Consider the following 26900-nt stretch of genomic DNA (forward strand, 5'->3'; position numbering starts at 1 on the left):
CGGCAGACGGCCGGGAAGGTAAGAGGGCTCCCGCGTCTCTGTGCCGAGTTCCGCGGGCGGGCAGGGAGAAGAGGAGGAGGGAAGGAGGGGAAGGGCTGGAATCAGAAAGGGGCTTTTTCTGCCGAGGCTCCGCTGCCGCTCCAGGCAGCCCCGTGCTAGGAAAGGCGCGGGCTTACTGGAAAAAAAGCCTGAAACCAAAAGAAGTCTCGCTCGTTTTCTTGGCTGGGAGAAGCACACGGAAAAAGCTGCGAGGGAGCCCGAGCATCAGGCGGCGGCAGCTCCGGGGGCTGCCGCCCCCCTCGTCTCCCCGACGGGCCCCGGCATCGCGGCACGGTGCGGCCCGTGCCCGGGCTTTGAAACCGCAAAAAATCTGGCTGAGATCCTCCGGAATGACCCCTCTGCCATGCCGAGACTCGCATCCCTTCCCGGGGAAAGGCACCAGCCTGGCAGCCGCGCTGCTGCTTTGTACAGCTGAGAGTTTCATTATTGTCTGCCTTTTAGGGTGGGAAGAGGTGGTCTCTCGCCAGACTTTGCCATTTGAACCCGTTTCATCACAGCCGAGAGATTGCATCATGTTACAGCCCGGGATTCAGTAAGGGCAAAGGCGAAGAGAGCCATCCCCCCCGAGCTGTCCCACTGGCCTCCCCATCCGACCCCCTCCTTTTTATTTCCTGTTTAGCAGAGGTTAAGGCTAAAAGCAGCCTGCGATTGGTAGGCGGCGGTTCAGTTCACAGCGACGTATTTTGATTTCTTCCAGTGAGGATTTTTTTGGAAACACAGTTTTAACTTTGTTGGTTCTGTGCGCGTTATGTGTCTTGTGTGGGGCGATAGAGGAAACTCGCCAAAGGTTCAGCCGGTAGAAAAAGAATAGGCAGCAAAAGAGCCAGATAAACAGCCGAAGGCAGGCGCCGCTTTATAAACTACAGAGGAGGTGTGTGGATTCAGGCGGGCATCCCTCAGAATCCGAGGCGTTCATCTGCCCAGAAAGGCTGTGTAGGTGAGTGAACACACACTTCTGAAAGGCAAGACAAGACAGATGTCAGGAACAGAGACTGTTTGGCTGATTCCCCCTCTAGTTCCTAGATGATCAGTCTGATGCAAACACTTGGTGTGTCCTTGCCTCTTTTATTTATCATACCTTTGCAATGACTGATCTTTTCAGGAGAGATCTGACATCCCAAAGATAGAAAGATCCAATTAAACATTGTACTGCACTGCAGGGCTTCCTAAGCCGACGGATTCTGCTGTTCTTTGTGCAGTTCTTTGTTTCGTTCCATGGGGGAAAAAAAAAAAAAAAAAAAAAAGGTTCAGCTCTCAGAGGTATTTTCTGTAACTCGTATCTTGCCTTTGCAGGTGCTCTGTCACTGTTTGCTCTGTTACAGGGACATGTTTTTCTTTCATGAAAACAGCAGTATTAGGAGGTTCTTTTTCTCAGTTTTTCTGGGAAGGGTCGGTGCAGGGGGACAAGGGAACAGCTTGGCAGCCAGATGGATCCATCCATCAGCGCTCTCTATATGGGCACTTGGTGCCCTTCAGTCATCCCGTATGCCTCCTGGTGGCTTCCTTGGGAAGAACTGAACAATTACTTTCTCCTTTTGAAAAAATCCATTTTGCCTTTTGGAACTGGGGTGGAAGAGGAGCAAATTCTGCATTAGAGCCAGAGAGAGAACAGTCCTGTCTTTCTGCAGCTATAGGGCACCAGATGGGTTTAAGAGGAATTCGAAATGAATTCTGAAAAGAAGCATCTACAGTTTTCTTTGTGTGTCTGGATACCCAGTGATTGCGGTGACAAGCCTGTGCACAGAACAATAAGCGGATACTCACTGCCTTTGGTGATATGTGGCACTGTTTGGTGTTTCCCAGGAAATATGTCAGCAGAATTCAAAGTATTAAGTGGTGTTCCTGGGTCTCAGGTAGATTTTTAGATGAAGGGATTTGGAAGATCTGTGAGGTTGAAATTGCAGTGTTTGTTGAAGGAGTGGTAACAAGAGATAATATGCAGTGACACTTCAGTAGGGCAGCCAGTCACACTATTTTAAAATCTTCCAGGCTTAGTAGAGAATTTTTAATTTTCATTTCCTGAACCTCTCAAAATTGAAGGGGTGCTGTGAGAGACAAAAAAAAAAAAAAAATCTCAACGGGGGCAGGCTGTATTTGGTACACATATGACTAATTGTGCTGTTGCTTTCAGTGTTGCAAACAGAACCTGCTGTAAGGTCAGATCAGGAATTGTCTTGCCCTGCTGCTCGCTGTAGACTTCCTTGAGACATTGCCCCAGGACAAAAACCCAGTGGTTCAGGGCTGGTTTATGCAATCTGGAGTCAACCGATTTAATTTCCGTCCATTTTCAAAAATTTCATATCTGATACATCAGTCAGTGGGAGTATGGTCTCCAGGAGCCTGCCTGGTTAACTGCATTGTTCAAAGCTGCACTCTTTGTTTGGCAGGGAGGGAGTGAGGAGGAGGAGTGGATGTGCTTTATATTCATTTGCAAGAGATCTCTTGCTGAAGTGGGAGGTTGGGATGCAAGGGCTTATGTTTCCAAACTCCCGTACAGTTTAGTTCACTCTATGCTACTATGGTTTTAGTCACACTAAAGCCTGCTGTGTCAACTTTTCAAAAAACGTATGCATCCCTTCCAGATATGTAATTCGACTTGGTTTAGATGTGAATGACACCTGGCTACTGGTATGACCCTGAATTTCCTCTGATTCATCAGTTTATTAACAAATACAGTGTTTCATATGGCACAGGAACTGTCTGTCTGGGCTGGGCAGGTGAGTGTGTTACATACTCAGTAGATATTATTCCAGGTTAATATACTCTAATATAAAATGTTCTTAGGCTCCCAGTTGAACCCTTAATAGTCAAACCCAACAAAAACAATAGAATAGTGGAAGTCAACCAAAGGACTACAGAGTTTCTGTGAACTCTGAGCCAAGACTGAAAAAGCTAAGTCTTGAATATACTCCTGTTCTATGTCTATTAAGGTTATCTATTGAAATTTAGGAAGAGTTAGCTTTTCTACTATAAAGCAGCCTAAGCTGGACTTAGACCAGAGTTAAATTTTTTATATCATACTAGGTGTCTTCTTGGGGAGTGTCTGTATAAAGCAATACTCAGTTTGTCAGCACTATTAGCAGGTAGGAAACATGTAGCTGCAATCGCATGGGGGTGATTGTGAGTGTGGTGTGCAGGTGTTACACCAGCATGACTGTTGGACTGCACCTTTCCGTCTACATGGGAAGGTCTTGTATTTGTATTGCATATACAACAGCACTGTAAAATACTATGTATAGATTAAATTGCTCTTACTCTTTGATTAAAAGTTAACTCTTGATTCTCCAGGTCATGAAACACGTGTGAATGCTAGTAATGCTGATAAATAGTATTGTGGGAACATAATTGGAGTTTGTGGAAAGGGAGATACAGCAGATAGTAAATGAAGCCCTGTTTTCCAGAGATATGGTGAAAGATGCAGTCCTGAATGCCAAAAAAAGAAGAAAAAAATCACTGTCTGCCATCCATTACTCCTCTGCCACCTTAACAGAGAGTCAGTCATGACATGTGGTGTGTAGTAAGGTTTGACTGCTCAAGGTGCTGAGCACCCTTAACACACAGCAGCATCCAAATGAGATGATGATGATCACCTCTCTTAAGAGTAGCCTGGGAGTATACACTAGGCTGTGTAAACAACGAATCAGTATCTCTTGTATATTTTACCAGTGTCCATCAAGAAATGTAGGAAAGAAACTCCTAAGAGAACTTTATAGGTTTGGTTCTGTATAGATACTGCTATTTACCATGTAGTGGTGTGTTAAAAGTTGATTGTGTATGTCTGGCAGTAAAATAAGCAAAACTGCATAGAGCTGTCTTTAGATCTCTTTCCTAAACGGAAAAAGAAAGAAAACTTTTTTAAAAAATCAGTGCATTATTCCTTTCATGGTGACATAGTGGTGAGGTTTTTTGACTATGTGGGGTTTTTTTGCTGCCAGCTTCTCTGCCATCATATTTCTGAGCCGAGTGATAAAGGCTGGCTTTCTCTAGGACACGTGTTGGTAATGGCTTTATTGTGACAAAATCTTTGAGTACAAAATGCTGAATAAAAATATTTCCTTACATTAATAATAAGTGCCAGAAAAGAGTACACAAGTAGTTTCAAATTTAATCTGTAATATAGCTCATGTCTCAAAGATAACAGCATTTGACCCCCAAGAAATGCAGCACTTTGTGTATGTGAGGTAATTGCTATGAGTTGCACTAAATATATATTATTCATTAGAGGACTGTCATTATATGATGTTTGTGAATTCCCCAAAGTCTCTTACCCCTGTCCTAATCACATCTAAATATTTATGGAAAACAAGATTTTGGTGTCCTACTTGACTGACTGATGTTCAGGCTCATTGAGTTTATCCTGAGCTGGTAGCCACTTTTAATGAGCATGCTTGCTTGGTTCATTTAAAATGAATGGAGTTTGGGAGAGGAGCTTAATTCCTGTATTCATATTATGAGAGATAGCACTCCTTCACAGAGAATATGTAGTGGTATGTTATCTCAGTTTTGCAGAGAAGCAAATAGTAAAAAAAGCTCTTTAATGTGCCCCTTTTGTGCGGGGGGGCTATCACAGCTACTGAGGGCTATCTTCAAATGTATAGACTCAATATTTGGCCAGTTGCTATGGGTGGATTTTTTCTTTTGTCCATTAAAGTGTGTTTAAGTATCTCTTTGAAATTTACCTGATCTCTCATCAGTTAAACATGCTTATGGTATTCCTGTTGTTCAAAACTGGAAGAGAAGGCAAGGTAAGGATGGACTTTCCCTGTTATTAGCAATTAGTGGATCCAGATTTTATTTTGCTGTACCGTTTCTTACCAGGAGCAGCTGCACAGAGAGAATTACAGAGTGTGACCTTCATAGCATTTCCTAGTGCTGTCATCAATCAGATCTGGCAGGAGCTTTATCGCATCTATCAGTGTGGCTCATAAGCCACATGCTGTCTAGTCTGGGGGGAAAAGCAAACAAACAATGGGAGCTACTGTAGGTTTTGTTTAAAATAAAACAACCAGGAGTGAGCTTTTCCCATATGTGCCAGCTTTGTAGGCAGATTCCAATTTTTACTGTGTGCTGTTGGGCTGATTATAAAGTATGATGATTGTAAAGCAGTGGAAGAGACTTCCACTACTCCTCAATGGCACTGGCAAATCATTCACAAGCTATTGCAGCCTTAGCCTTTCACAGTCGATGCTCTCCAGTCTCATTCTAATCCTCAGCATTATTTTTACCAAGAAGTTGATGCAGTTAGATTACTTTAGGTGTTTTCTGCACACATAAATATTAGGGAATAAAAAAGCTTTTTCAGGCTTCTCTGATTCTTGTATGAAATTACAGAGTTTTCTCAGATTAACCAGTTTGCTATTTTTTGTGGGAACATGTGTTGCCTTCACAGGCTATTCTAGGGCTTTTTTGGAGGGAAGTTTATAATGTAGTGGCCAAGGTCAGCAGATTAGCTCCAACATCCCACTTTTAAGCATGCATAACGTTAGTAACACTCTGTAAGTGTTTCCTTTGTTTTGTGTTTGTTTGGTTTTCTGAACTGACCTTGGTCTGGTTTTGGAGTTTTACTGAATTTTAAAACATTTTGTATTCTTAGATTTTTTTTTTTTAATTGTTACACCAAGTTCACTGCCGCTTTCAGATTCCTTTGGTCTCCTTTTCTTGCCAGCTGCAGTAAGTACAACTTTATTGCCTTCCTTTCCAGGGCTCAGGACAGGTTGTCACTTTGTGCCTGGCTTTCTTGCAGGCAAAGTCCTAGCTAACAGGTAGATGGAAGAGCAAAAAGCAATGGTGACAGGCAGAACTGCTAGTGTGTAATTCTAACTTCCCTCATGGGTATAAGTTTGTGTGTATAAATGATAGATATGTAGCTAGATAGATAGATATAGATGAGTGTGTGTATGTATAGTTGATAGATATTAGAGCTGTCTTAGTCACACACATTTTCTGAGAAAAATGACCAATTGCTAATAAATATGTATCTATTCACTGTTCTACTATCAAGTAAAAGGTTAAGGCCCTGAGTTTCTAAACGGGTAATGTTGATGGTGAACAGCAGGGTATGATCTATAATTTCTGTGGTTTTTAACCAGCCAGTGCTTGATATAAGTTACCTTGGCACCAGATTTGGGCAAGGAAGCTTGAATGCCATAAGAAATGTGCAATAGCAAGTGCAAGGAAAATGCTCATAAAATGAGAAATACGTTTAGCAAAATGGTTATCTACTCTGTCAGGAAAAAAATCACGTGAATTGGCTAGCTGGCTATGGAAAGAATGACTGTTGTGGTTTTCCTCTGTGTGTGCCTTGTCAGTTTGACAGGTTTTATGGCCCCAGCTGCTGAACTGGCACTAGGCAGGGCAGCAACTACAGCTCCCAGTCCCTGCCCCAGAGACCAGCAAACCCGAGCAAAAAGGAGCCTGCCCAAAATGATGCTGCACGTCATCTGTCTTCAAACACTGGGGCTATCCCAGAGGATTTTGCCAGCTGAGGGGAAGAGTTTGACAGAGAGACATCCTTGGGTGTTTCAGATGGTGCTGTCAGCCCCTGCGTGCCAGTGGTGCCCATCCTCACTGTTGAGCTGTCAACACTCCCTGGGTCCCAGCCCAGCATCTCTGCCTGAGCAGGGGATGGGACCAGCAGGGGCTGAAACTCTGGACCATGAGCTCCAGCAGCCAGGCACCACAGCTGCACTTGGTGGAGGGTTTTTAAGAGGCCAAAGCCATAAGCAGTCCTGTTCCAGCAGGAAGATGAGGAGGAGAGGAGAAGCTGCCTGCAGGAATCAGCCTGAGATGCTGAGTCCTGTGTCATCGTTTGGGGGCTCCTGCTTCATAAGCACACAGCAAACCTGCTGGCTGCCTGCTGCTGGCATAGACTGAACAAAAAGACAGCATTTCAGCCCTGCAAGTAGGGTGGGCTGCAATGTGAAAATGATAAAATGGCAGGAGTTGAAAAAAAGATAGGTAATGTAAAAGGCAAAGTAATTAGGTAAGAAGCAGGGCTGCCGAGTGTCTCTGGGGCAGTGGTGGCCAGGAGCTGAGCTGCAGAGGGGCCACTTTTGGATGATTTTCTGCCACTTGGGCTTAGCATAGATCAAACTGAAAGAAATTGCCCTTGTGAAGAGTGAGATTTATTCTTGTAAACCAAGTCCGTGCCAGAGAATAGAGTGAAATACTGGATGTTGTAGCAGACTGTAGGAGATACAGACAGAAGAAAATAAATACCTGAAAATGTTAGGAGCTAACTGATTTTTGGCTCTGTTAACACACAACATTATCAAAGAATACCTGTTGGAAAATGAAAAGATTTACTTCTTGGAGGGGGGAAAACTAGTCAGGCTGAGGACCTTCTGTGAATATACTGACCTCCTCACCTGATCCCTGTCTGCACCATGTGTTTGCCATTAGGACCATGAAAAGCTGAGTCTCCTTGGGCAGGGGATGATGGGTGCATGGTGGGTCCTTCAGGAAGGACCAGGAGAGCTGAAAGGAGATAGAGGCTAGGTCAGGCCACAGCATTTTGTTTTGAGCTTAACAGGAATGAGATCCACCCTGAAGAGTCTTGGGGAAAATTCTGGATGCAGGCCAGTGTGAATAATGCTGACTGCAGATGGGTGGGACCCCACCTGGTTACAAAAACAATGCTATTTCCAAGGTTGGTTAGTTCTTCTGAAAGAAAAAGAAGCTTTAACAAGTAAGGTCTCAGTTAAGAGGAAAAAAGACAGTTGGAGACCTTAAAAAAAAAAAAAAAAGCAAACCCCAAAACCTAAAAGTCTGTCACTTCAGAAATTAATGGAAACAAGCCCCTAAACATGTGGACAGCTGAAAGCACACACCAAAAACCTCAGATAAACAAAACAAGTGTCCTCTGGGGAAAGGAAGAGCTATTCCCTCTCTGGGAAAGTTTGTCTGTTCCTGTGGCTTGTGAACTTTTCATCTTCTCTGGGAGTTTCTGCTGTCCTTGGTTCACTTTTTGCAGCTTCTTGTTCTCCTGCACTCCTTTCCCTGGGGCTCAGAGAAGTGTTTATGCAAGTGCTCAGCTTTAAATAAATGAATCATCTTATTTGATGTTAGTAAGATAAGTGCTTGGGGTTGGGTGCATGTTTACGCTGGTCTGCTGAATGGGAACCCCTGCCAACAGGAGTCAGCGCAGGAGGTGTGTAAGTGTGCTGACCCCACATCAACCTTTCTGCCCCCAAAAGGAGCCCTCCCGCCAACCTCCACTGCTGCACCTTGGATCCACAAGACACCTTCCCCCTTGTGACAGCCACATCCCGAGCCTGATCCCGGAGCTGATCTGGATCAAACTGAATCCAACAAGCCAAAAGGACACAACAGTTAATTTCAACCTGACTCAAGTCCCAATTAGTCTCTTGGTGACTGCTGTTCCCATCTGTCTGTCTGTAGTGCGTGAGCTGCTCAGCCTCTCAATGCTGCAATTTCCTTCACATCCCTTTGAATCTTCTCCTTTATTACTGTATATAAAACACCGAGTCTGGATTTTGCATATGAGGAAAATCTTGCTGAGAGCTGTCACCACTTTGACCTCATCTTCTCTCATTTTTCTGTCCTCTTACTTGTAGTCCAACTATGTAACTTTTAAAAGTAATTTGAGTGTAAAAAATAAGCTATACTGAAGGCTTCCCTGTAAACAGTAGCTCTCTCTACAACTGAAGGGCAATTACAGGGAAGGCCTATGTGACAGTCTTCCCCCAAATAAACAACAGAAATATTGATTAAATTGCAAGAAGAGCAAAAGCTGTCTAGAAGAGGTGTGATGTTTGGGGGTTTTTAGACTTCTTCAACCCTTTTCAACTCCTTCAGCTTGTTTTTCCTACCACAGTAGTATCTTTTTTAAGAATTATGGGACTAGCTCTGCTGTACTTGCACTTGGGGATTCCTTTCTGTTTATGGTCAGCACATCTACAGGCTCAAAGATCTAAGTGCAAACTCAGATTGCCCTAAAGTTTATTCTACTTTATGGGAGCAAAGGGTGAAATTTCTTTTTGAGACTTGGGGTCATTTGGGCTAGGTTTCCTGACATATCAGCCCTTACAAAAACCCAGCTGTTCTGGGGCTGTTATTCTGCCAGCTTTAAAGAGAAACAACCAAATAAAGTAAAAATACTCTGCCAAATAGGGATCAAACCTTAGCTTGGTTTGAGTGTGCTTTAAGTAGTCTCAGTCTTTGCATTTGTACTAGTTAAGTTCTTCTTTCCCTTCAGGGAGGTGACTTGGAAGCAGTATTTATGAAAGAGTGCAGCCCTTTCCCTGTACATCACTGTAGGGAAGGGCTGCTTCCTACTGAGGTCTAAGTGCTTTCCTCTGTGAGTCAGGATCTGGACAACCCAGAGCAAGATCTAAATGTAAATGTGAAAGTAAAGGTACATGAAATGAAGGTACGTAGCTTTCCTAGGTGTGACTGCAGAGTTGTTCTTGGCCAGAAGGCATCACCTGGATGGTCCAGTCACCTAACTGAGCCAGGACCAAAGTTGCCCAGAGACAACATAGCAGGAATGTGCCCTTGCTCAAACTATAGCTTGAGCTGTATATATAGCCAAGGAGGTGTGTGCCCTTCTAGCAAGTTGTCATCAGTGACTTATGGATCACTTGGTACCCTAGAGCAGCACTTGACATGTTAATAACTCATAAAAAAATAATGACTTCATGAGATGGGACAGGGAATAGTAAATGGAAATGACAGATGCTCAGAGTGCAGAGGGAAGGAGAGAATGGACTTAGTCTGCCTCAGTGCTTGAGAAAAATACATAATAAAGTTGTAAGGATTTTGGTACACTGGTCATCTCCCTCATGAGTCCTGCTAGTGCCTTAGCACTCCTGAGATTTCAGTACAAAACCATAATCTTCACTTTAATGAAGTGCATAAGAGGGAGAAAAGCACATAAGAATCCTATAGCATCTTTTCCCTTTTTTTGCTATAGTTACTCCTCATTTATAAGCTTTCATCTTAACTCCTGCAACTCAAGTGAGTTTAGGAACACTTCTAAACTCCGGGATAAACAAGCATTTATCTACTTTACCTGGGAAACTTATTTTTTTGATTAATGCTGGGTGTTACATCGATAAGACCATTTATCACACCACTTCTGAACTGCAGCTTACAGGGGTTAGCTCAACTGCTCCTTCTGCCAAGCTGTCTATGGAGCAAACATCTCATCTGTTTTACAGCCTTGTACTCCTTATGTGAGCAGTATCACATAATGCTATACTATTTGCTATTAAAATTACAGACTGGGATCTTCTCCCAGTGAGCCAGTGGAGAAGAACTGTTCAAGTTAGGTCATTGACATGAGACATGCTGGGACGCTCCACACGTGTGCCCTTCTCTTTGATTGCATTCACTAAGGTCAGCTATAGGGGGTCATGACCATCCCAGATCATTTCACTTCATTATAATAGTCTGCCAAAATAATCCTTCCCCTAGTCAGCTAAAAGCGTGTGTATAATTCTAGAAGACTCTTGCCAGCTCTGGGAGGGGTGGAACAAAGCATGGCTCTGTGTGTACCATAGCACTTGACAGGGTGGTTTTGCTACAGTCGGTAATAGAGAACATTTTTCAGTAGTTCAGAAAGGCACGAAATAATATTGAGCAACTGTACCTTGTGATAATAAGAGTCTGTCAGGGTATAACTACATGAAAGCAGGCAAAAGGGTGTGACAAGTTTTTTCCTTGGATTGGAGAAGTCATTATTAGTGGCATAATTCTTGAAAATTGTAATTATTGGACATTTTCTGAGATAAGTATACCTAGGAAAATGTTAAATTCCTTTTGTCTTTGGTTCTTTATGAAATTGAGAATTTCTCTTCAATGAGATTTTTGTAAGGAGGAAACAGATACTCCACATTCACCCGTGGAAGTTGTCCAAAGCAGGTGAAAATGCCATTTCAAACTGTTAAGAACAGAATGATAAAAGCCACCTGGAAAAATAAATGTTCAGTCATTGCTGATTTCACATGTAAAGTGCATTGTCCTATGGAATTATTATTTATACAGTAGTAAACCTAATACAGCATTTAATAATTTTACTCATTTTTATATTTGGTGTTACAATCAGAGTGATGCCTTTTTCTTCCTGTGCCTAATAAATAGCATCCATGCCTACAATGACTATTCCTCTGCCTGTAGGCAAGTGAATTTTTGTCATTGATTAATAAGAGAAAGATCAGGGACTTGGGACCCTAATAATAGGACTGCTGGGAAATCACTGAACACCAGCAGGGAGCCCTTTGAGTGAGAGTTGTCATTGTCTGCTACCTTTATCTTGGTTTACATTCAGCTTGTCTGATGGCTTGTGACTAGTAGCAAAGATTAGTAGAATCTGTGCTTTTGAAAATACCATTATTTTCCTTTCTTTATCTGATTGCACCATGGAATTATGTCACTGAATTAAAATTGTGATGGTGGTAGACTGTGTGACCTGGATGATTAAAAGTTCAGTCAGCATGAAGTTGTGTGTTCTTTAATTTAAGGATCAGAGGGCTGCATCTCATCTGTTCCAAGTGTGAGGGCTAAGAAATGGCATTTTTAAGCTAGCTAAACAACTGTAAAATGTGTATTAAGACTAGCAGAGGGATTGATTTGGGTAGTTTTGTATTGTCATAGGTTCTTTATCTTCCCAGAGGTTTTTTTGTGCCTTCTTCATATGTGTTCCCATTTTCAGAATCTTTCAAGGCAAAAATGGTGTATTCTGTAAAGTAAGTAATAAATAATGTGTTGCAATTCATTTGCTGTATTGATACTGTGACATTTTTGATAAAATGCTTGTTAGGTCAGATTGCTATCAGTTTCCAGATTGAAAATTAATTTGTGAAGGGAAAATTTAAAGTGGCTTATTGATTGTGACTGATAGCTGCTTTCCCAAACACATTTCCAAATTATCATCTATCAGCATCTACTCATACAGGGCACTTTACAATGTTGGAGGAGCTCAATCCATCTCCATCTCCCAAAGATGACAATATTTCTGCTGGACTTGGAAAATATTAAACTGGTGTGTCTCCACAGTGAAATCACTTCACTTCTAAATATCCTGCCCCAGAATAATTATATTAATTATTATTTATGTTTATGCTTGTTCTTAAACAAAAGCCTGCCCCATACTGGAGGTTTTTTGGACTTGGCATGTATTCATGGGTGGATGGTACAGTATTCTCCTTATAATTGTCTGTCATGCTTTTGTTTGGCCTTAACCTTGCTTTATTTGATTGAGTACCTGCATCTGTTGTGAATTTTCATGTGAGAGGAGACGATGAGTTTGTATCCTAACAAATTGCTTTAGAAGACAAATGGTGCAAAAGTCACTCCTTGTAAGAAATGAGACTGAGGTTCTCCGGCATGGTGATTTTCAGTCCCACAGTACAGTTCTGCCAATGGGAGTTTTTTTGGGTCTGCTTTCTTATCAAAAGGCCATGGGTAGAAATTATCTAGGGGATTTAATTTCAGATTATTTTCAGTCACTCTCCTTCAAGGACAGAATATGACTTGACATGTGCAACGAAAGGCAAAGTGAAGCAGAGGACAACCAACTTGGACATTGATTGAAGAGGAGAATGATTTCAAATAGTAACAAGATTTGTGAAATAAATACATTGATGTTTATCTACATTGGGTGTAGAAAAGTAGTAACGGGATATAGAAGAGTAGCGATGGGATATATAGCTGCATTATTCAGTGTACTGCAGGCACTGGAGCTAAATCGACAAGCTGAACTGGTGTTGATAGGTTAGGAAAAGCAAAGGGACATACCCGTGCTTAGCTGTGGGACTCGAAGGCACAGGCATGCTGTTTGTTAAAATGATTTTCATTATGTGTGTGGTGACTTGTCGCATTGGCTGTTCTTGATACACAGATGACATCTATGAGCCAGAAGTGGTTTCTTTCCGTCCTTCCTTCTCTTGGGGTAGTGGGATGAAATCTCATTCGTATGTCGGATCTGTTATGTTTTTCACACCAGAGTTCTGATGCTGGGAGAAAAATACCCGTGATGTGGCTGTGACAGGGAGAAGCTGAAATTAGAGTGAAACGAGAACGTATTTTTATGAAGTAATGTTACATTTACTAATCTAGAAGATTAGCATTTGGAAATGTGCTTTCTAACTGAGGAGAAACAGTTTGGTTTGATCTGTTCGCTTCTAAATTAGGACTCTACTATTGGTACTTGCAAAGCACTGAGAAAAGCACTCAACCGGACCATCTGTCCTGAAAAAATGAGAATATGAAGCTAAGTGTCATCATATGTTCGCAAGTCCTGCCAGTCCCTGGTGCTTGTAACAGCAGCCTCATGTGCATGCTGAGTGAGTCAGAAACCAAGGAGACTCTATGTGAGCTCTGCTGTGGCTCCCAGGAGTGCCAGTGAATAGGTGTTTGAGAAAATGTAAGTCTAGATACTTCTTTTGCTTCCGTTCTCAGTAAAACTGGCTAAACACAGGTAAAAAGATAACTTAAAAATTACAAGTAAGAATGACACTTTTAAATATGTGTGTGAATATAATGTATGACTATTTAAACCACTCCTTAACTGTATTTAAGTAGATTTACTGTAATGAAAAAGCTCTTTTTCACTTTGTTTTAGTAAATATGAGATCAGATTTTCAAACTAAGGGCATGTGAAAGCAGATAGGCTCTTAGAATGGTGTACACCCTGCCAGACTTCAGCCACACACAGGAGAGCTGGTTTACAGCCGAGCTTGTTCCCCATAGACTCCCTTTACGATCAGGGGATAGAAATCTGCTTCACTAGGATGTGATTAATCTGATCTGTTCTAGATGTCTATTTTAGGAAAGCTACATTTCTCCATTGAGCCTAGGGCAACTAGCTGAGCTACAGATGACTACATTGTAAGCATTGGCATTTAGTCAGAGGGATGTCAGTCACCTCTAAAACTCAAGTGATCTGCCTCCCTATTTTCAACCCTATAAAATAAACCCTAAAGGAAAAAGAATATATTCAGGAGACTTAAAAGAAGATGATTGTTGTTTGGATTTGCAGAGATAGGTGGATTATTTGTACTCTTAATTTGGGTTTACTCAGTGTTTACAATAAAGCCTGTCACGACGCCTTTGCATGGCTACTTCAGTGCTTTGAAGGCTCATGGGGCTCATTGAAAACATCCTTGAAAAGAGGCTGGAAATGCAGGAACGATAACTGAGATAGATTCTTGGAAAATTAGTTTTATCATATAAAATTCGTAGCAGTGTATTTCTGAGCATTGCTGTATAATTTTAGTTCTCTGCTGTATGAGTAATTTGCCATATTGATCTCATGTAAGATCATTTGTATACCAAATGTTGGTTCATTCAGCTGTGAGATTTTTATTTAGATTCTGTGCTCAGTGCCTTACTAATTAAGATGTCTTGTGTTTGGGTCACTGAGGTTCTTAAATAAGCCAATATTTGTTAGTTTTATTACTACGATTTAAAATCAAAAAAGAAAAAAATGTGCTGTCAAATCACAGAAAAACATGTTCTGAAGATAGAAAAAATCAAAGAGAAACTGGCTGTAGTGGCTTAGGAGCCATCACAAGAGAAACTACAGATAGAGGTTGGGAAAATTTTGTTGCTTGTGTTCTTGAAGAGGTGCACATTAGAGGCCATAATTTCTGGGTAATGTCAGGGATTTTGGATGTTGAAAGGATATCCAGTGAGAACCAGTGGGTTGAATTTTTTATATTTTAAATTTGGACAGGAAGTACAGGTCTAGATAATTGAGAAATGTGGCTTTCTTTAGCAGAAATCCATATATAAAGTATTGTATTGCAAGCTCATCTGCTTAAAGGCTGTTTTTTTAACCAAACTTTTGTTTTGTTTTTTATTCTATACTATATTATATTGCATATTAAATAAAAATATTTATTATTTATATATATAAAAATATATATTTATTTTTATATATATATATATTTACTATTCTCAGGTAGCTTAGTAGAACAATAATTTCCCTAGAATTTAGTGAGGAGATTTACACAGAGATGGCTAGAAACTGTGAACCTGCAACAGCACTCAAATTATACCAGTAGGTAGGTTTTTGCCCATGAGACTCAATCAAGCAAGGGTTCTTTACACATGTGTGTTTGCATTGAAGTCAATGGGAAAATTTAGAGACTTAAATATGTCTGTTAACGCACCAGAAGTTCAAGTAAAACTGCAGACACAGAAGATGCACAGTGCCTTGTGCAGGTCCTTTGTCCTGGGGTTAACTTCACCTCTAAGGCGAACAGTGTACATTACCCATGTTCCATATTTCTTCTCCTGTTGACATCTGTTTACTGGTGTCAGCCTTCATCAGAGTTTTTGTTACTGTTTAAGCCTTAAAAATAGTTTGAAGACGTAAAAATAGTTTAAGCTATTTTAATAAAGAATGTAGGTCTTCAACACTGCTTCAGGCTGAATAATTGCTGCCTGGCTACATCTTGCTCGTATTACCTATTGTAGGTGACTTCCCAGAAGGATTCATTATTATTTGAAACATGATGATTATTGCTGTATTGTTTAACCTAAATAATTTTTATTGAAAGAAAGAGATATGTTAAATATTATTAAGAACTGGTGAGGTAGAGCATTTATTATAAAGTGCTATTCATAAACACATCACATTCAGTCAAGTGTAGACCACCACGTGGTTGCTGTTTAGTTTAGGCAGCGTGCATTTATATGTTCTTTACAAGGTCTTATGACATTCTGAGCAGCTGGAGTTTATGTTAACGTTCTGTGTTAACCAGGAAGGCAAGACAGAGCTAAATGAGGGCACCAAGCCCTGGTAGATATTTCTGTGCTTTCCCCAAAACTGTATCCAGATCTCTAGCAAAGCATCAAAAGTTGCGACATATGTTGGTAGGAAGAGATCTGTTGCAGATATTCATAGAACCAACCTTACCTTACTATCCATAGGACTGCTGATATCTCTTACAGGTTGTTGTGTATTGTTGTGGTTTAAACTAAGCTGGCAAATTAACCACAACGGAGCTGCTTGCTTACTCCTTCCCACCCCAGCCTGTTGGGATGCAGAGGAGAATCAAAACCAAGTAAAACTCATGGAATGAGATAAGAACTGTTTAATAATTGAAATAAAATTTAATAATTATACTACTACTAATAATAATAATAATGAAAAGGAACATAACAAAAAGAGAGTAAAATAAAACCCAAGAAAGACAAGTGATGCACAGTGCAATTTCTTACCACTTGTTCATCGATGACCAGTCAGTTCCTGAGCAGTGATCTGCCCCTCCCGGCCAATTCTCCTCAGTTTATGTACAGGGCTTGACATCACATGGTATGGAATATTCCTTTGCCCAGTTTGGGTCAGTTGTCCTGGCTCTGTCCCCTTCCAACTTCTTGTGCCCCTCCAGCCTTCTTGCTGGCAGGGCATAAGAAGCTGAAAAATCCTTGACTTAGTATAAACACTACTTAGCAACAACTGAAAACATCAATGTGTTATCAACATTATTGTCATACTCAATCCAAAACATAACACTATACCACCTAGTAGGAAGAAAATTAACTCTATCTCAGCTGAAACCAGGACACAGATAAAGACTTCAGATGCAACAAAATTTAAAGGATTGGGCAGTCATTAAGAATTCAAGTGCAAGGAAGAACCTTCTGGAGATGCCTCGCTTTCACTATTGACGTTGATTTGGAAGAAACTGGTAGGTACCTGCAATCATATAGTACATAAGTGCTTATATCGCTTCACTTCATGAGGGTATTAATAAATCCTGCTTTGGATAGGATTACTTGATTTAAAACTAATTTGCAGCTGGTTTTCTGCCCTGGGAAGTAGTGAGGTCTGACCTAGTAATCTAGTAGTGTATTACAGGTGTAGTTCTGGCATAAAATCATAGACTGTTCAGCAAGCCTACATCAGGAGAACACAGGCTCTCAGTTTCAAAAGGGTGGAAACATCGACATTTTTTTTCTTCAAGCAGTCTCCTTTGGTGACCATAAATATATTTGGGGGGAATTGGTCCCAGCTTCTTAAATAGATGACTAGCTGGTAGACATTACTATTGCCCTTTCTTTTGCTATGCTACCAGTGTCCCACAGAATATGTGTGTGTGTGTATATATATATCTATATATCTGTCTGTGTATATATATCTATATCTATATATCTATATATATCGATATATATAGATATATAGATATATCTATCTAAAACAAAATATATACTCCAGGTGCTCTTCTTGGATCAATGGAGGTTGGTTGGAAGAAACCACACTGAAATGACACTCTATGTCTACCCTTGCACTGCACTGCCTCATCCTTGGTGCTGAGATTCCTGAGTAACATCTTTGAGTCTTTGCAGTGGACCTGATTCTTGTCCTCTTAATTTAGTCAAGCTTGCCCACTTTCTGTGAGTCCATGATGGAGCTGTGGGATTTTGCTGCAGAAGCCGGAGCACTAAGTAGAGCTGTATAGTGCTTCCAGTTGATTAACAGGTTTAACTGTGGGATAGGAAAGACACAGTTACTTAAACTGTGTTATGAACAGCTGGTTTTACATATGCAGGGATGTGTTTGTGGTGTCTTGCATTAACACTGCATGCATTTATGCTCTATAACAGACATCCATAGATAAGGAACTAGAAATACAATGTCATGTGTAACTCATTGCAGGGAAATTCTGAAAGCCTTCAGGAGACATTTCTTCCTATCAGTTCAAATACATTTCAATTTTCTTGTATACTGGAAGCACCAAAGCTTTCCATACTCTGTCCTTAAAGGGTATGGGTTCTTTTGTTTGTTTGAGTGTTGGCTGGGGTTCTTTGGTGGGGGTTTTTTGAGTTGTTGGTGGGTGGGGTTTTTTTGGTTTTTGTTTTTGTTGGTTTTTTTTTTTTCCCCCACTGCATTCATTTGCTGTCTGTTTGTGGATTCCAAAACCTTGCCAGGAGCTGCTTCAAAAATTGCTGACTACTGTTCGTTGTTACATGTTAGCACAAATCAAAATACTTGTCAACTATTCTTCCAGTAAATAGTTTTATTAAATTCATCTTACAGTGTAAGAATATGTATGCATTTTCTATTATTACTGCTTCTGTAAGGGTTTAATAATATGGTTGAACCATACTTCTAGGTAAAAAGAGTGTAGAAGGAACGGTATTGTACTCAATTTCACCTGGAGAACAATGTTCTGATAGTTAATTTTTTTTAACTAAGTCCCTTGAAATTTAAGATGTGAATAACTGTGAGCGTTCCTCCATCATAACATTTGTTTATCCAGTTTCAGTCTGTTCTGTTTAATTATCAGGTAGGAGCACAAAGTCAGAAGGATAAAAAGTAAAGGGTAGGTGTGGTAGCCCACTGGTTCATTATTTTTGTCAAAAAAAAAAATCTCTACTGATGTTGTATTTATTGACCTTAAGCCAAATTTCAGAAGGGAAAATAAACAATGTCCCTAATGTAAAACATGAAGTACTACTGAACTGTTTAATTCTCACAGAAATATTCAGAATGAACTTTAATACTCTTTGCATGGTTGCTTTGTAGTCTTGAAAAGCACAGAGCTGCATTGTTATCAGAGCAGTTAATGCTTTCCACAGAGATGCAGGATAACACCCCTGCTAGGAATGCGCTGCTCCGGGGAGGAGAAAGCTAAATGTGAGCCTACTTGGAGCTATTGCTTTCCTTTGAAAATAATTATAACATTTAGGCTATTGGTGACATTGCCTCCAGTAATTTCAGCAGTTTAGAGTGCCTGAGTGTATTTCACATATAATATACAGAAGTATTTTGCATATGTGTTGAATAAATACCATTTTTTACCTTCAGGTCTTTTGTTACAATACGGCTGTGCAGCCCAAAATTTCTATGGCTAAGTCATATGTGCTCCAAGAAGCTGAGTATACTGCATAATAAACACATCCTTATTTTTGCTTCCACATAGCTACAGAGTCCTACACATAAACAAATGAAACCCCACAGGACTAGGGACTCTTCTCTGAGGAGCCTGGGGTGAGCTGCAGCCTTCCTGCCATACACCGAGTGCCTGACCCAGGAGACAGAGATGTTTCCTCCCACCACAGATAGCTGTCACGCTTCACCAACAGCAACATAAGGACAGTCACGTATCTACGTGTGTATTTTTTTTGTGTGTGTATATATGCACACACATATATAGGACTAGACCATGTGCGGAGGTAACCATTGTGTGACATCTACACCAGACACTGTTGTTTCACAATAGCTTTAATTCTAAATGTAAGCTACAACTAAAATTGATCATCCAACTCATCCTCCCTTCCTTGCTCTTGCCTGGCCTTGACACCAGCAGAAACTCCTGCAGGTGCATGGTGAGCTGGCTCTATGCCCTCCTCTGGCTCACCCCCTGGCCCAGAAATGCTAATGTTGGCCCAAAGGAAGGCATGAAAATGAGTGATCAGAGATGGTATCAGCACCTCTCAGCAGCAGCCCAGACACAGGTTAACTTAAATTTTTTGTAAAAACCACAGCTTACAGGAAAGGCAGGGAGGAAAAAAGCAGAATAACCATCTAATTTGAAATACAAAAATATCTGCACACTTGTACGTGGTTCTTTCACTTGTACAGAGTGTGCTGAAAGTCAACTCCGTATCTCAGAAGGTGACTCCCCAGTTACTGTTTTCTCAGAGCACTGGTAACTCTAGTTAAGGAGAACATCCAGCCTGGTCTGAGGATCAATTTCTCCAGGAGACAGTTAAGCTGAAAGCACACTGTGAGCATCTTGGAAGGGAAGGAGGGAAGTGGAGAGAGCATCAACAAGAGCTTTTTATTTATGTTTAATTGTACGTGTCATTATCTCACAGAGCATATTATTTATCTGATACGAAGAAGAGAAGTGTGAGTGCCTTTTGAATTTAAACTCAGAGCAACATCAAAATTAGCTTTTTCTGATGTTTCCAGTATATTATTTGGATGATATGCTACAGCTAATGTCTAAACTGCTACTCCTTGACAAGCATTTGACAAATTCCTTAAGAACTTGATTTCTTCCTACTTAAATAGCACTCATCATGATTAGTTCTAAATCATTAATGAGAAGCACTTATTTCCTGTGAAAATTATATCATGTGATAAACTAGCGAGAAAAGAGTGTTGTAGGAAAAGATCAGCTACTTGAAGCTCTTCTCAGGCTTTTTCAGTGGTAAACCCTACTTGGTTAAGAGCTCTGGCGTACCCTTCACAGTCAGCTGAAGTTAATACTACCTGTGCGTGGCTGAACTACGTGTGACTCAGCTGCTGAACTGCAGGGGCATTTAAATACTAGCCAGAAGTAGGGATCTTCTGTATTAATAGGACTTTTCAGCCACAGTGGCCCATCAGCTGAAATAAGACTGATTCAGCTTCCATGCGTGGGGAAGAGGGAAAGTGATATCCTTGGCAGTTGTGCGAAGGTATGTTCAAGTCCTAAGAGAACTGTGTCATTCTTTTGAGATGAGCTGACTGTGAGGGGCCTGTGTAGTGTCTCATCCTGTAAATATCCTGCCTCCTTTTTCCTCCTGCCTGAACTTTTGTAATAATTCAGGACAGACAGAAAGGAGCCTATAACCTATTATCTCCACTCCGTAATTAGGCTTTGTCATGTGTCCACTTCTTTAGAACCTACTAATTTGTCATATTGGCGAAGGAATGTTTCCTCATTACAAGCTTTTTTATTATGAAAAGATAAGGTCAGCTGGGCTATGTATTTATTGTCACTGTTAATACTTCAGACATACATAGGCTGTTTCTCTGATTAAAATGATGTGTAGTAGTATCAGGAGGTGATAGATTATGTCATGTTCTTTCCCCCAGTGCTGACACTGTTATTCAAACACTGGTTCAGCAAAAAAGTAGCAAGTCCAGGCTAAAAGCTGTTTGTGGACTCCTAAGCACCTCATTTGTATCATCCATTTACAATCCTTCCTTTTTCCATCTTTCTCTTCTCATAAAACTGACTTTTATAACATGGAAGAGGAGTTAGCAGGTCTTCTCCAAAATCTTAACATGTGGGAAGGGGTCTGTCAACCTGGAGCAAAGTGTTTTTTTCAGATAGCTACCAGCTGGGACATTTGCAGCTCTTTTGTCATCTTGTCTCATGCCCAGATGACAAAAAGATCTATTATTCTAGGCAATTAGGGTGGGTTTTCTCCACTCCTTTTATATCTTTGGTATGATAAATGTGGTGATGAAACCCTGAAGACTTCTTTCTTTTTGCATTGCTTATGCAGAGACTGAAAGCCAGCATCACTATAAAATGTCATCCCTGCCCCTCCCCTCTCTGTATTTAAGTAATAAGAGACAATTTAAGGTGAAAGTAAGTGGTATCTTTTATTTTGTTGCATTACTTATAGCAAGAATAAAACAACTATATGCACTGCAAGATACGTAGATGTGACAGCCACATCTTGGCCAAGCCTGAAGGACTGATGTTATACCTTTGCCAGAAAAACAGGCAGACATTTTACTGGGAATGTTTGGACGAGGTGTGAAATAATCCCCTGGGCCCAAATAACCTTGAGAAGGCCTCAGCTGGAGCAGTGTGTCATGTGGGGTGCTGTACGTGAGGGCTAATACGGACTGTTGGAGAGATTTCAAAGGAGACGGCAGGCATAACCAGAAGGGTAGAAGATGCAACCTGTGAGAGATTGGTGATGGGATTTCAGTTGTTCAGCAGAGAGAAAACTGAGGAGAGACAATGATAACAGTCAATTATGTTAGGGCTGCTACAGAGAAAAAGGGAATGTGTTCCCCTTGTCTTCTGTGAACACAGCCAGAAAAAATGGGCTTCAAACTAAGCACAGGAAATTGGTATTGGAAACACTCTTTTTCATGTTATTATAACAGTGATCGAAGGTTGGACTTGATTGCCAGCAGACGTCAAAGGTTGGACTGACTTCCATGAGGAATGAGATGGGTATAGTTGATCTCACCTTGGATGAGAATGATGAACCATATCACCTCCTCAATGTTTCTTTCAGCCATATTCTTTGATTGAACAAGAACTATTTATTTTGTCTGCATTCTCATATTTTTCTAACCCTCTTCCACCCAAAAGATCGATTTTCCTCTGTCTTTTAGTGGTGGCTTTCCTCAGGCTAATGCTTAATGATGTCTTAACAAGTGAGCTTAAACATAGTAAAGAACATTTTGCACGATGGTAGCTTGGATTTCCTGGCTGCTCTCTTCAAACAGTGACCTGACAGCTTCTGTTTCTCCATCTTAAACAGAGTATGATGGTCATACAGCAACTAATGCAAAATGGTTTTGACATCTTGGAGGAGGCTTTAGCTGTGAAAAACCATTGCTTCACTTTCATATCCTTAATTCTGTCTTTTCAGATCACAGTTTCATATTCACCCAAAGTTTTCCATATAATTTTAGAATTGGAATTATTCTGTCCTTTTTTTCTTTAATTTTTTTATTGTATTGAAAATGAATTCTGCAATTCTTAGCAAAACTGACATGGACCCTTCACATTTGGTAGCAGCTGCAGGATTAGTTGCTTTGTCACCTCTTCTTGACAGCAATGCCTTCCCTTTCTCTCCCTCTGATTTTCATCTCAAATGGGCATAAGTTGAAGAAAACCATCTGATGAAGCTGCTGCCAGGCTGGGACACGTTTACTGTCCCCTTATTTCAGTTTTTAGTGGCTGGTACTTCTCACTTCCTGACGCGAGTACACCACTGTACTGAGTCAGCCCACCGCTCACGAGATCCAGCCTCTGAGGGACATGACTTGCAACAGACAGTCCGCTCAAAGTAAGGTAGACGTCTGTGATTATTAAAGCCTGACTTTTTAGGAGGAAAATGCCCAACTGAGCATTTAAAGGAATGAATGTTGGAGAGCCTCTTGACTGAGGAGACATCTCGTTCTGGTGTTGTGGTCTGTCCTTCCTCTCCTCTGCCTCTGTTGTCTCATCCTGCTGCTTCTGATTGCTGTGGCTTTAAAAGTGGCTTTAGTACAAAAAAGGTTTTCTTTGATGTATTGTAGAAATACCATTTATAAGAAAACATGACCAGCAAATGTTCAACTTTCAGCTGTCTTGTTAGGATACAGCACCAGTATTTGTGTTTTTCCCCCTCTGGTGTAACATGAAAACTTTCAGTGACTTTTACGGTTCAATTACTTTTGGCAGACTTCGGTTCCCCATGTTAGACCCACGCACTTGTATAAACATAACTGGCTTCAAGCTGTGTTACATATAATCACTTAGCTGCAAAAAACAAAAAAACAGAGATAATGATTAAGATTCCACTTTTTATAAACATTTTTGGGCTGAAAATGATGATTTGGAGTTGCCATCCCACCATGCTTGCTAGTCCTCTTCCCTTTTGATTCTTTAGCTCTTGCATCTTTCCCTATTGACATCCTCTTTGTCTTTGCTAAAAGTGCATTTTTCCTACTCTGAACCCCACAGAAATAGATTCTGCCTAAATTGTGTCTTAAAAAACACACGAAGACACATGACAATGGGAAACACAAAGCAAAAACTGAAATACGACACCACAATTCCTTCAGGAGAGAAATATTGAATATTTAAGTGAAATCCTGAAGTTCCTTGTGCTGCTGCCTAAAACCAGCTTGATACGTGTGGTGAGCGTTAAAAAACAAAATATATTGTGGAAGGGACACAATCAGTAAAAGAATTCAAAGAATACAATTGCTTTATGTTGATGCTTGAGAGTAAATATATGTTCTACAGTACAGCCAAATAAGAATAAACTAAACAATTTTTAAAAGATCAGTGTGCAGGCAAAAAAACCATCAGGATGGGACAGAAGAGACTTCAGATTTTATTTCTAAAGAGGATCTTGGGGTGTTTGTTAAAAATGCCTCCTTTCTATACAGTCCTCCAAAGCAATGGATTGCTTTAGTCTTTGTTTGAAAGTTTAAAAATTACCCAAAAGAAAAAAATATCCTCTGCTTTTTTGAAAGCTGACACTAAAAGCATGGAAATGTTTTTCCTTACGAATGAGGTCAAAACAGCCTCATCTCCCCCAGCACTGCCCAAGCTTGAAGTCTCTAAAAGACACTTCCTGAAATTCAGAAAACCCAGTTGCACATTACACAAACATCACAAGCTGTAATAAGAATTTAACTTGCTTTATATCTGTCTTTGTAATTCCAGCCTTTAGTTTAGAGAAAAAAATAACCGTGCCAAACAGTAATATTAAGCCTTGCGTTACCTCCCATTAAGCTGCAGCTCTGGGACTGCTCGTACTCCAGGAAGAAGTGATGGCCATGAATTAGCTGCTGCTGCTTCTTCAGCCTTCACTCCTACACTTGCCCAGGTGTGAAGTTGTCTAGTTCACTTCCCAAACACACTTTAAAACCTCTGAACGGAGCTTGGTGCTGCTTTCAGTGTAGGCAGGCAGGTTGACATGAGCAGAGAAGCTCACAGCTGAGTGGGTCGTTGATGCGGGCTGCTATTGCTGCTTCCCAGTGAGGATTGGGCCAAGCTACAGACAAGCTGTTGCTCTTCCTGTGCGTTCCCAGAATTTCCTCTATGTGCCTGAAGGGATGTGGTGAACCTGTGGAGATAGGCTCCCAGAAGCTCTTGCAAAACTCATCTGGAAAAGGCAAGAGGTATCTTATGTATACTTGGTAGACCTCCCACACCTGAACCGGGTGAGTCTGTTGAGCAATAAAGCAGATGTTTTTTCCAGGAAAATACACGTTTTAGCAGATATATTTAAATACGAGTTTCATGATGGGTTGGTTGATTATATGGAAGGTATTAACTGCTGAACAGCCTCTAAAGATTTGCTTAAACTTCAAAACTCACAGAGAACTTCACTGAAACATTCTGAGTAAACCTAGGCGAGGGGATTGAGTGCACCCTCAGTCAGTTTGCAGCTGACACCCAGTTGGGTGGGAGTGTTGATCTGCTCGAGGGCAGGGAGGCTGCAGAGAGACCTGGACAGGCTGGAGCCATGGGCTGAGCCCAACTGGAGGAGTTTCACTAAGGCCAAATGCCGGGGGCTGCCTTTGGGCCACAACAACCCCCAGCAGTGCTACAGGCTTGGGGAGGAGTGGCTGGAGAGCTGCCAGTCAGAGAGGGACCTGGGGTTGTTGATTGACAGCCGGCTGAACAGGAGCCAGCAGTGTGCCCAGGGGGCCAAGAAGGCCAATGGCATCCTGGCTTGTGTCAGCAATAGCGTGGCCAGCAGGGACAGGGAAGGGATCTGACCCCTGTACCCGGCACTGGTGAGGCCACGGATGATCTTCAAGGTCTTTTCCAACCTAGACAATTCTGTGATTCTGTGAGTAAGAATAAAAAAAAATATTTGAGGATTCTCTCTAGATGTTTGTACGTGGTTGTAAATTCAACTGTAAGTTACATTATTGTCATCTCAAAAGGATAAAAATACTTCAAATTTCATAGTAATATAGGTGAATTTTTGAGAAGTCCAAAGGGTCGTTTTCTCTGTCATCTAATTTGCCCTGTTGATGAAGAGGAAAGTGTGTGGTTACTATTACTAGAGAAAGTACACACTTTTATCGATGGCACTGCTTTAGTTTACTTGGTTTTGTAAGACATGGATTCACTTAGGGAAAATCCAGATGCAGATGATTAGATGAAAGGGAAGACTACCAAAAACAATAGGATGAGACTAAATCTGTGGAGCCACCATAATATATCTGCGTATCTGGATCGCTATTTTCTCATAATGAGTAACAGGACCCGGAAACCCTTTAACATATGTTACATTCACAGTGAATCAACCCATGGTTTTACTCATATCCTTTTTATACTTTTATAAAACAAAATTTGGATCTGGTTCCAGCTATTTAGAAACATTTTATGGCAACTGAGTCAAAGAATTTGGCAGGTTTTGCAGTTTGGAAGGCCACTGGAATGTTTTGCAAAGCCATGCTAATGTCTTAGTAATAAGGAGGTAAGAGTAATAAATTTTTCTGTGTTGCAAAAAGTAGGATTATTTCTAATTTATATTTGAATATTTAGAGGCTGTTCACTCTCTGGGAGATTCCTGTAGTTTTTCCCTTTCAAAGGATAGATTCTCTGGAAGAGTAATGCTGGAGGAGTCCATGGGGAGCCTTCTTTTTATTGTATTTACATGGGGATGGATGGTTTGATTTGATTTGGCAGAGATGGACTGCACTGTTTTGTTAATGTCTTTGTTTAGAATAGTTTATTTAGAAATGATTGCAAAAATTTGTGGTCTCTGTACTTATAAAATGAGAAAAAATAATTATAAGTATTTACTGGTTTTCTAATCCCAAACTTAGTTTTTCAGGGAAGTAACTGAGAAACAGTGGAGGATAGAGTTTATATGTTCAATATAAGGGTCAAAAAGGTACACAGTGCTTCCTAGAATTTGTGAGAGTGTAGTAACATTAAAAAAAATCTCACCACTCTTCCTTAAATATTTAAATGTCAATGTGAAGCACCATGTCCAAACGTTTAATGTGGCCTACATGATATTGGCATAAATAACATGATGTTTTTTCTATTAAATTTGCTCCCCAGCTTTTTTTGGTATGTGTGTTTTTTGGCAGTAAGTATTAACAATTCCCGACAAGCAGAATCTGTCACTGATGCTGCACTTTTCTGGAAGTGCTGAGATGAACGAAGAGACAAAGAACTGGTTTTGTGCTGCCACTGTACTGTGCTAAGTATTTTAGGAATATAGCTGGATCTTCTGGTAGACGGGACTAAAGCAAGGAATAAATGCATCAATGTTAACAGAATATTATGCGTTTAAAATCAGTGTGTTAAAAGTGTTGGTTTATTTACTCCATTGATACCAGCTAATGTGGCATATGAGGTCCTAGTTGTACAGGAGCTGCTGGATAATTTCGTACCTGTAGAAGTTATATTATCAGTAGGTTGGTTGTGGTGTCCTTT

General features: G+C 40.7%; 1 protein-coding gene across 2 annotated transcripts in view; it reads left to right on the forward strand.

Annotated features, from left to right (window-relative positions):
• The first annotated feature begins 6 nt into the window (after positions 1-6).
• AFAP1 (actin filament associated protein 1) overlaps positions 7-26900 on the forward strand; it is a 123616-nt gene continuing 96722 nt past the window's right edge. Inside the window, exon 1 of one of the 2 annotated variants that reach the window (XM_026847204.1) lies at positions 7-18. The gene's annotated coding sequence lies outside the window, so the exon portion shown is untranslated. Of the gene's footprint in view, positions 19-2677; positions 2778-26900 lie in introns of those variants that run through there. The other variant, XM_026847205.1, reaches the window with a different exon arrangement.

Source organism: Athene cunicularia (assembly GCF_003259725.1).
Source record: "Athene cunicularia isolate RWA chromosome 4 unlocalized genomic scaffold, athCun1 chr4_part1, whole genome shotgun sequence".
NCBI lineage: Eukaryota > Metazoa > Chordata > Aves > Strigiformes > Strigidae > Athene > Athene cunicularia.